The sequence below is a fragment of the Elephantulus edwardii genome, unplaced genomic scaffold, assembly GCF_000299155.1.
Source record: "Elephantulus edwardii isolate Elephantulus edwardi_28Jun2011 unplaced genomic scaffold, EleEdw1.0 scaffold00086, whole genome shotgun sequence".
Taxonomy (NCBI): Eukaryota; Metazoa; Chordata; class Mammalia; order Macroscelidea; family Macroscelididae; genus Elephantulus; species Elephantulus edwardii.
This window is the reverse complement of record NW_006399836.1, coordinates 3,129,129-3,138,179: the sequence shown is the minus strand read 5'-3', so window position 1 is coordinate 3,138,179 and position 9,051 is coordinate 3,129,129. Positions and strand designations below refer to the sequence as shown.

The 9,051-nt window shown below is 45.9% G+C and overlaps 1 pseudogene; it reads right to left on the bottom strand.

The window, feature by feature from the left end:
• Positions 1 to 501: 501 nt before the first annotated feature.
• LOC102860652 lies at positions 502 to 678 on the bottom strand (annotated as a pseudogene).
• Between the last annotated feature and the right edge of the window lie 8,373 nt (positions 679 to 9,051).

Sequence of the window (9,051 nt, the reverse complement as noted above, 5' to 3'; positions counted from 1 at the left end):
CCTTCTCCAGCAGAGCATCTGGTGGATTCGAACCACACGCCTCTGGGATTGCAGTGCAGCTTCTTGCCACTAGGCCACCAGAGCTCGTCTCAAAACAGTTCTTGATTGGTTATTTTTGCAACAATGACTGTGAATTCCTTCCATCTTGCCCCCCATTCCTGCACCGTTCAACATTTTACCTATTGTTATTATTGTTGTTAGTAGGTGCCGTTGAGTAAGGCATTCTTTTTTTTTTTAAATTACAAAGCTACTTTTAATACTTTGGGGTGAGCCCCACAGGAATAAAAAACACTGGGAAGGGGTAACCTCCTCACCCCCAGGTGTGGCCCAGAGGGGAGGGGCTACCTGGGGGGAAGGAAGCACGAAAGGGACTCGCTGCAGACTCAGGGCAAAGGGGATGCCATCGGTGCTGGGAGCACTACAGGAGGAAACGCGAGCGTGGTGGGGCTGGCTCCAGGCACACAGGCGAAGGGCAAGAGGGTTGGACACGGAGCCACAAAGCTACTTGGGTTCCTCCTACTTCTCGTTTGCCTTTTTCTGCTTCTGTTGCATGATCTCCGAGTCCCTCTGCTTGCGGGCAGCGGCAGAAAGGCCGTCATCTGGGCGCTTTCCCTTAACCGAGTCGCTCTGCTTTTTCATATTCTGGCGGGCGAGCTCGCGCTGGTTACCGCGGGTCATGGCGACGGCAGCTGCTCTGGCCTGCCTAGATTGCGTCCCCTCGTTCTGTCTCGAGCCAGACATTCTTTATAGCCACCCTGTGAGAACAGATTTTAATCCTGCCCTCTCCTGCGCCCTCCTCACCATGTCCAATGTACTGGAGTCCACTGTTGCAGTCACATGTCAACCCATCTTGTCGGAGGTCTTCCTCTTTTTTTCCAACCCTCCACCTTACCGAGCTTAATATCCTTTTCCAAGGATTAGCCTCTCCTAGCAACATGCACAAAGTATGTGAGATGTAGCTTTGCCAACTGTGTCTCCCACAGAGCACTCTAGGTACACCTTTTCCAAGACATACCTGTTCGTGCTTTTGGAAGTCCGTGGGATATTCAGTACTCTCCTCCAAAATCACAGCTCAAAGGAATCCAGTTTTCTTCTGTCATTTTTATTCATTGTCCAGTTCTCAGGTGCATAGCAAGTGATTGAAAAGAACATGACCTGAATCTGAAGCCGGGTGGACCCTGAGCAAATCTGTGTGGGTGTCTGCAAAGGCAGCCCCGCCACAGACAGGTGCTAGCTGGGTCCTGAAGCTAGGGAGGGCCTGGAGAGAAGCTTAGCAGGCATCTAGAAAATTGTACCCGTTGCTGTTGTCTCCATGCACTGTCGAGTCAACTGTGACAAAGAATCCTTCAATATAACAACTTGAGGCTTGATTTTTTTTCTTCTTTTTTTTTCTTTCCAAACTTGAAACATACTTGCCTTCTTCCTTTTTGGTTTTTAACTCCATTTCTTCTCATATTGAATTCTAATACTTCACTTTTTCTTCTCAAATGGATCTTTGATACTTCTTTGACCTAGTTACTGTAAGAAATTCCTACAGGACCTTTCCTCAGACCTTGGTATTTACTGATGGCTTTCTCCCACCCTCACTCATCCTGCTTTCCCTCCCGTTAAGATTCACTCAGCTCAGGGAATAACAGCTTAAAGAAACCTTCTCAGATTCCTCTATTTATAACTGGTTAGGCATCACATGACTCTGGACTCAATTCTGCATTGTCATCTTAGCGCCATCAGTTGGGACAAACCACTTTCCCTCTCTGAGGCTTTGAGTCTACATCTATCAATGAGAAAGAACTAAACCACCCGCTTGGCCGAGTGACTTTGCAGAGGAAAAGAAACAGTAAATGTAAGGGATTAATGTCAGGACGCTTAACAGAGCTCTGGTGGTCTAGTGGTAAGAAGCTGCACTGTAAAACCAGAGGTACACAGTTCAAATTCGCCAAATGCTCTGCTCGAGAAGGAGGGGTAATCTCCTCCCAGACCAGTGAGATACACATAAAAAAAAAAAGAGTGATACTCTTGCTGGCACCTATCAGGTACAACTCCAAAGGAGATTGACTGCTTAAACTGCAAGTGATCAAACAACAAATGTTGGTGAGGTTGTGGAGAGACTGGAAGCCTTATTCTCTGCTGGTGGGAATGTAAACCACTATGGTAGGCCAAAAGACGCTTTCCCAAAAAGTTGGAACTAGAAATACCATTTGACCCAGCAATCCCATTACTAGGGGAATATACCCTAAAGAAACCAGAGCTGCCACCCAAATATGTTTATGACACATACATATTTGCTGTGTTATTCACAATAGCAAAGAGATGGAAGCAACCCAAATGCCCAGCACAAATGAATGGACAGAAAAGCTATGGTATATTCACGCAATAGAATACTATGTGGCACTGAAAACCAAGGAACTCATAAAATAATACAGAACATGGGTAACCCTGGAGGACATAACACTGAGTGGAATATCTATGTCACAAAAGGACAAATATTGCATAATATCACTGTTCTTTAATAGGACTGACATGGAGGTTGGGGGGAAAACTAAGAAAAGAGGAGACAAAAAGGAACACCACATTGGAACAGATGAAGAAATGAACTGTTTTAAAAGGAATATTTGATTAGATATTATTTGTATGACAACTATGCAGAGTAATAGGTAATAGGTGCATAGTAAAGTGAACAGAGGGAGGGGAAGGGAAGAAATTATTCAACAGTGAATGAATATTTTTTTTTTAAAAAAAGGATTTTTTTTAAATTGGGAAAAACATAATGGGGGTACAAGGAGGTGAGGGTTGGGGGCAGAAGGATGATGATGGGCAGGGATGCAGTTGCAGAGCTGCACAATTTGGTTGGTGGGAGGGAGCAGGTGAAGGAAATGATGAGGGTCCAGTGGGGACCAGATGCTTCAGGGGAATGGTAAACATTTTCCAATGGCAATTAAACCAACTGTCTTATTGATTTGGAAACCGGATGCCGACTCTCTGGATTCTTCATACTGAACAGGGGCGTTGATGTGAAGGGGGAAAGGGAGGACACTTTATCACCTTACTGGTGGTCTTGGGTTACGGCTGCTTGCCTTCTTGTTCTGTTAGAAGATATTTTCCTGTCATTTGCTCCCCTCTGGACTGCAAAGTGTTTTCCCAGGTGGGTCCAGTGGGGATGGCTGGTTGAACCCAGAGGCTCCATCCTCCTTTGCTTCCTTAGCTGGCAGTTGTATTTCCTTTTTGTCACTGGCACTGGGTTCAGGGTCAGGTCTGGAGTAAAACTCAGTGTTAAGGTTACCTACAGGAAAGGGAGCAAACCCATTCCTCCTTGGGAATCCTTGAATTCCTGTTGTTGACCCTCGATCTTCACTGAATACCAGTCATCAACTGTTTAACTGTTCAATTATCAATAATCAGAGGTCTGTAGAAGGCCATAGTGGCCCTGCTCCAAGTGGTCCGCTGCTCCCACAGCTCACCACGCTGGCTCCACCTCCACCGCCATCTCAGATCCTGGAATGAATATTTTTTAAAAGAAGTGAACGGGGTGTGGAGAGGAAAATGTGCAACAATGAATGAATAAAAATCTGACTTGTCTGTATACTTTCATTAAAATCACAATAAAAGATGATTTTAAATTAAAAGAAAAAACCACCTCTAACTGATTTAACTATTATTACGTGTCAAAGGACTCAAACATGAGCCAACCTATTGAGCCTTGCAGAAATCTGTCCTGGGGCCAGAAGGATTTGCCCTTGATGTGTCCTGACAACATCGTTCAGAACAAGAACAAGGGGGCAAGGATAAAAATAGAGGACTGATTAAATGAACGGGTTTCTTTGTACAGGACGGAAGGCCGAGAAACTGAGAATCCATGTTGTGGACTATTTCACATGGAAAAAGCCCAACCCCATTTTTTATACTGAAAGAGTAGCACAGCTGTCTCTGGCAATCCCTTCATAATTATCAAAGTAAAAATATTATTTGTAAAAATAGGAGCTTGAGGGAGCGCTGGTAGACGGACTAGTGGCGAAAGGCTGCCCTGCAATCCCAGAGGTATGCGGTTTGAATCCATCACATCAGATGCTCTGCTGGAGAAGGAGGGACAGTTTCCTCCTGTACCAGTCAGATCTGATTTGACAGCACACACACAAAAAACAAAATTAAAAATAAAGTTAGGAGCTTGTCCTTCCGCTGGCTCTTCCTTGTGGGTGGACATTTTCCTGCTCCCTCCGCCCTCGGCCTGCCTGTGATTAACTCTGGCAGTTTCGGTTACACAGAGATGCCCCATCCTCATGCCTCTGCGTGGTATCTCTTGTCACAGTTCTTCTGACCAGTATGGTAGGTTTTCTGTCTTGGTGGTGGTAAAACCCCCTGGGCTATACACTAGTGTCAAAGTCTGAAGAACTGCAGTCTGGTCCCAGCTAAGCATGAATATATACAAAGTCATTTTCCTCACCAGACCTCTGTTTCTTCATCTGTATAATAGGTACATAATCCCCATTTCAGGCATAGTTGTAATGATGAGGATGATACTTGACCAGACAGCACCTAACAACAACAACAACGGCTATTGTTGTTGGTTTGGGAACAATACAGGGAACACAACAAATCCTTTACCTCAAAAAGCTTTTGTATTTTGTATTTCCTGTCACGTGCAGCAACAGGTGATAAAACCCTGACCCTGACTCGTTGGCCCGTCCAGACCTGGTCTCTGTGACTCTGAAACTGGAAAGCCTCCAGATTCCTCCCAGGACCCATCTGGATTAGCATCTGTGGGTGGGTCAGAAATGCTCAGGTGTCCTCTCATGTACCTTAACGCAGAGGCCTAGTCCATTGTTAAGAACCCAGAGAGAACTGGTTAAACGAAGATTGCTGGGCTCCCGTCCTGGCACAGGGAAGGAGGTATGTTTCTCGCCTGAGGATGGCATCCACCTTTTCAAGGACAACAATAAGCTCCCCTGTCCCAGCAACATCACAGTAATGCCTTATATGGGCTGTGAACCTGCTTTAACAGTTCCTTTGACGAAGTCTCACATGCTTTGGGCATGTTGTTGTTACTGTGAAATCACCATCCTGTTTCCCGCTACCAGAAAATCTTGGAGACAGAGGTTGAAGTGGGAAAAGCATGTGGTTTATTACGTCTCAGTATAGAGGAGACAGGTTTGAGCTTCCCAGATCTGTCTCCAGCACGGGAAGGTGTGAGGGTAGACATCCAGGGTAGGTTAAGGGTGTGGGGAGAGCTCAAAGTTTATCAAGAACTTTCAGGACAGAAAGATGGGTTTACCTTAGAAAAGGACCGTCCACAGGATCCCCAAAACCCACTGCTGTCCGGTTGTAACTGACTCGTGGCTGACCCTCCAGGTGATTGATGTTGTTGTTGTTAAGTGCCGTCGAGTCATAGGCGACTCATAGCAACCCTATGAACAAAAGTCCTCAACACTTGTGTGACTTTCATCCATTCTCCAGGTTCATAGGGTTTCCAGAGGCAAGCTATTACAGAAGTGGATGCCACTCCTGCTTCCAAGCTTGTTTTGATCGAGGAGCACCACTAAACACTGTCCACCGTGGGTAACCATTATCGCATTTGACACGTCAGTGTCACAGTGTTTAGCATCATAGCAACCACAAGTTATCTCTGTACAAGTGGACACACCCGGGCTATATGACCTAGAAGGATGTTTGAACAAAAACAATGAAAAACAGTCCTGAGGGCTGTGGATTAGAGTCACCCGCGTTTGGCTTGGTATAATCACTTTCTGTCCATTAGGCCAAATGATCACTCTCTATGTTGATGTTATTGTTGTGATGAGGCTGTAAATTACCCAGGAGATTATCCACCTCCTGCAAAGCACCAGGGAGGCAGCACCTTCGGGTTAACAGCTCCACTCCCCATGGCTGGTGCCACTGGAAGAAAAAAAAAAAGAAAAAGAAAGAAATTATACAAATCAGGAGGTCAACTCAGCTGGAGTCCGAGATTGCATTGTGGTGTAGGGGACTTAGGGTTCATAATAAGTTTCCTAGGCCCTTGGCCTTGGCTTTGCCACATGGCCAGGCAGGACCATGCACACAAATGTGTTAGTCTATGCACGAGAGGATTGGCTAGTTCCACCTCTCTGCCAGGCTTATATGAAGCCGGTTCAGTAGCCGAAATTTGGGAATCTCAATACCAGGTAAGGACTTGGGCTGTCAACCTGAAGGCACTGAGTTCTAATCCACCTGTTAGAGAAGGATGGGCAATCTCCCCCTGTCGTATTAACTACCTCTGAAAACCCGCTGGAGAGTCAGCTAGGAGTCACTTCCAGCTGGAGAGTACGTCGTAACAACAATATCAACAAAAAAGAAGAAGCAGAGAACTCAGTGTATCTCCCTTGGGACCAAGTTTCCTATACCAGCCAGACCAAAACCTACAGGACAGAAGCAGCTGCCTCAGCAGAGAACCCATGTGAGGCAGACCTGACCAGGGCCTGGGCTCTGCCTCTAAGACTACATTCCTCTATTGTTCACAGGGTTTTCAACTGCCATTTATTTCAGAAGTGGATGGCCAATCCTTCTTTGTTGTTATTATGTGTCGTTGAGTCGCTTGCAATTCATAGCCCTATGTACAAGAGCCCTAAACCCTGCTCAATCCCTGCTCTATCCTGTGCCAACCTCACTGTCTCTGACACTCCTACCTCTATTACCCCAGTCACTGAATCAATCCATCTCATTGAGGGTCTTCCTCTCTTGTGTTGCTCTCCACCCTTCCAAACATGATGTTCCTCTCCAAGGAACTGGTCCCTCCTTGCAACATACCCAAGGTATGTCAGATGAAGCTTCAGAATCCTTGCCTCCAAGGAGCAGCCCAGTTTCACCCTCTCCAGAATGAACCTATTTGTTCTCCTAGCAGTCCATGGTATATTCAACACTCTTTCCCAGCATCACAGCTCAAAGGTATCAATTCTCTTTCTATCATCTCTACACATTGTCCAGCTCTATGACTCATAGCATGCAATTGCGAAGACTATGGCCTGGATCAGGCACACCTTAGTCTCCAGACTGACATCATTGCTCTTCGGTACTCTTGAGAGGTCCCTGACAGCTGACTTTCCCAATGCAATTTGTCTCTTGATTTTCTGGCTGCTGGTACCAAGAGTGTTGATTGTGGAGCCAAGCAAACTAAAACTGTTAACAATCTCAATCTCTTCACCATCCACACTGATGCTGTCAACAACTGGTCCAATGGTGAGAATCTTTGTTTTCTTGATGTTGAGCTTCAATCATATTGATGGCTGCAGTCCTTCTTAATGTGTCTTAATCTTTGTCTGAACCTGTCTACCTAGGTGCCCTTATAAAATACTGGTGGCACAGCCTCCAACATCACAGCAGCCAGCAAGCTACCTTAGCACAGTAAACTGACAGGCAAGTAGTGTCCTCAGAAAATCAAACAATGAACAAGCAAGCATATACATATACAAATTATAACGTAGGCAGCACTGTGCAAGTGGAGGGAAGGCCCTCCACCCTCAACCCACAGAGCCAACTGGTCAATAAATGTTATAGGAAACAACATGAGAGATGGAGAAAAGATTGGAATGGTCAACGATGTCGTCTAGCTTGGACGCACAGTCAACACCCTTGGTAGTAGAAGTTAGGAGGTCAGGAGATGAGTAGCACTGGGAAAGTCTGTTGTCCAGGATCTCTCAAAAGTCCTAAAGAGCAATGATGCCAGTCTGAAGACTAAAGTGTGCCTGATCCAGGCCACGGTCTTTCCAATCACTTGCTGTGCATCTGAGAGTTGGGCAATGATTGATGCATTTGAGTTGTGGTGTTTGAGAGGAGCGCTGAATATCCTATTGACCACTGCCTCAAGGAACCAGAGCTGAGAGGCTTCACATGAGCTTGTTAGAGGACTAGTGGGTAGATGCCATAACTGACATGACCCAGAGGTAGTATCTCTCTGTTGGTTCAAATCTGTTGTCACTCTTTGCAGTCTCCTGCTGTATGATTTCAGCCTCAGAAACCCACTGGAAGATGGGTTCTGACTCCATGACTGTGTGTGAGTAAGTGAAAATGGAAATTGTTAGCAAAGCCAAAGGGTTAGGAGGGAACACCAGGTGCCTGTATTAGCTGGGTCCCAAGTTACTAATGTATGGTTCTCTGGAGGCCTAGTGGGTAAGGAGTTGTACCGCAAACCTAGAAACTCCAGGTGACTTCAAAAGAGGCTGTGACTGAGGGTTCATCTTATCAGGCACTGTCTGAATAGCCAGCTGCTCCGTGGGGGAGAGGTGGGTGTCTCCTCCCTTTCAATGTACAGCCTCTGAAACCCAAATGAGGGTCACTCATGGGTCAGCTCCTACTCCATGGTAATGAGTGAGTGAGTGTAAGAAAAATTGTCAGTTCTTAATGTCTTTGTTATGTCATGGACTAAAATCCAGAATTTGGAGAGGACATCATGCTTGGGAGGGTAGAGGGTAAGTGCAGGAGAGGAAGACCCTCGATGAGATGGATTGATTCTGTCATTGGGGTAATGGGCATAGGTGTGTCGGAGACAGTGAGATTGGCAAGGGATAGAGCAGGGTTTAGGGCTATTAGTACATAAGGTCACTATGAGTGGTAGGCAACTTGTCAGCACATAACAATAACAATAATACGCTAAAAAAAAGAAGCTGTGAAAATAATGAAAACAAAACAAAAGAGGCTATGGTATGAGGGATAGTATTGCTGATGTCAGATGGATCTTGACTGAGAGCAGAGAACACTAGAAGGATGCCTATTTGTGTGTTATTGATTACGTAAAGGCATTTGACAGTGTAGATCATAACCAGTTATAGCTGACATTGAGAAGAATGGGAATCCCAGAACACATATTTGTGCTCATGTAAAACTTACAGCTAGACCATGAAGTAGTTGTCCAAACAGAGCAAGGGAACACTGCATGGTTTAAAATCAAGAAAGGTGTGCATCGGCCAGAGACGGAGTTCCGCCGCCAGACGGCTGGGAAGAGACCCAGGAAGAGCAATAGTCAGCCATCCACCGCAGAACTCCAGAGGAGCAAAGACTACCCGCCACTGTGCGACCCCCCTGCAGCCC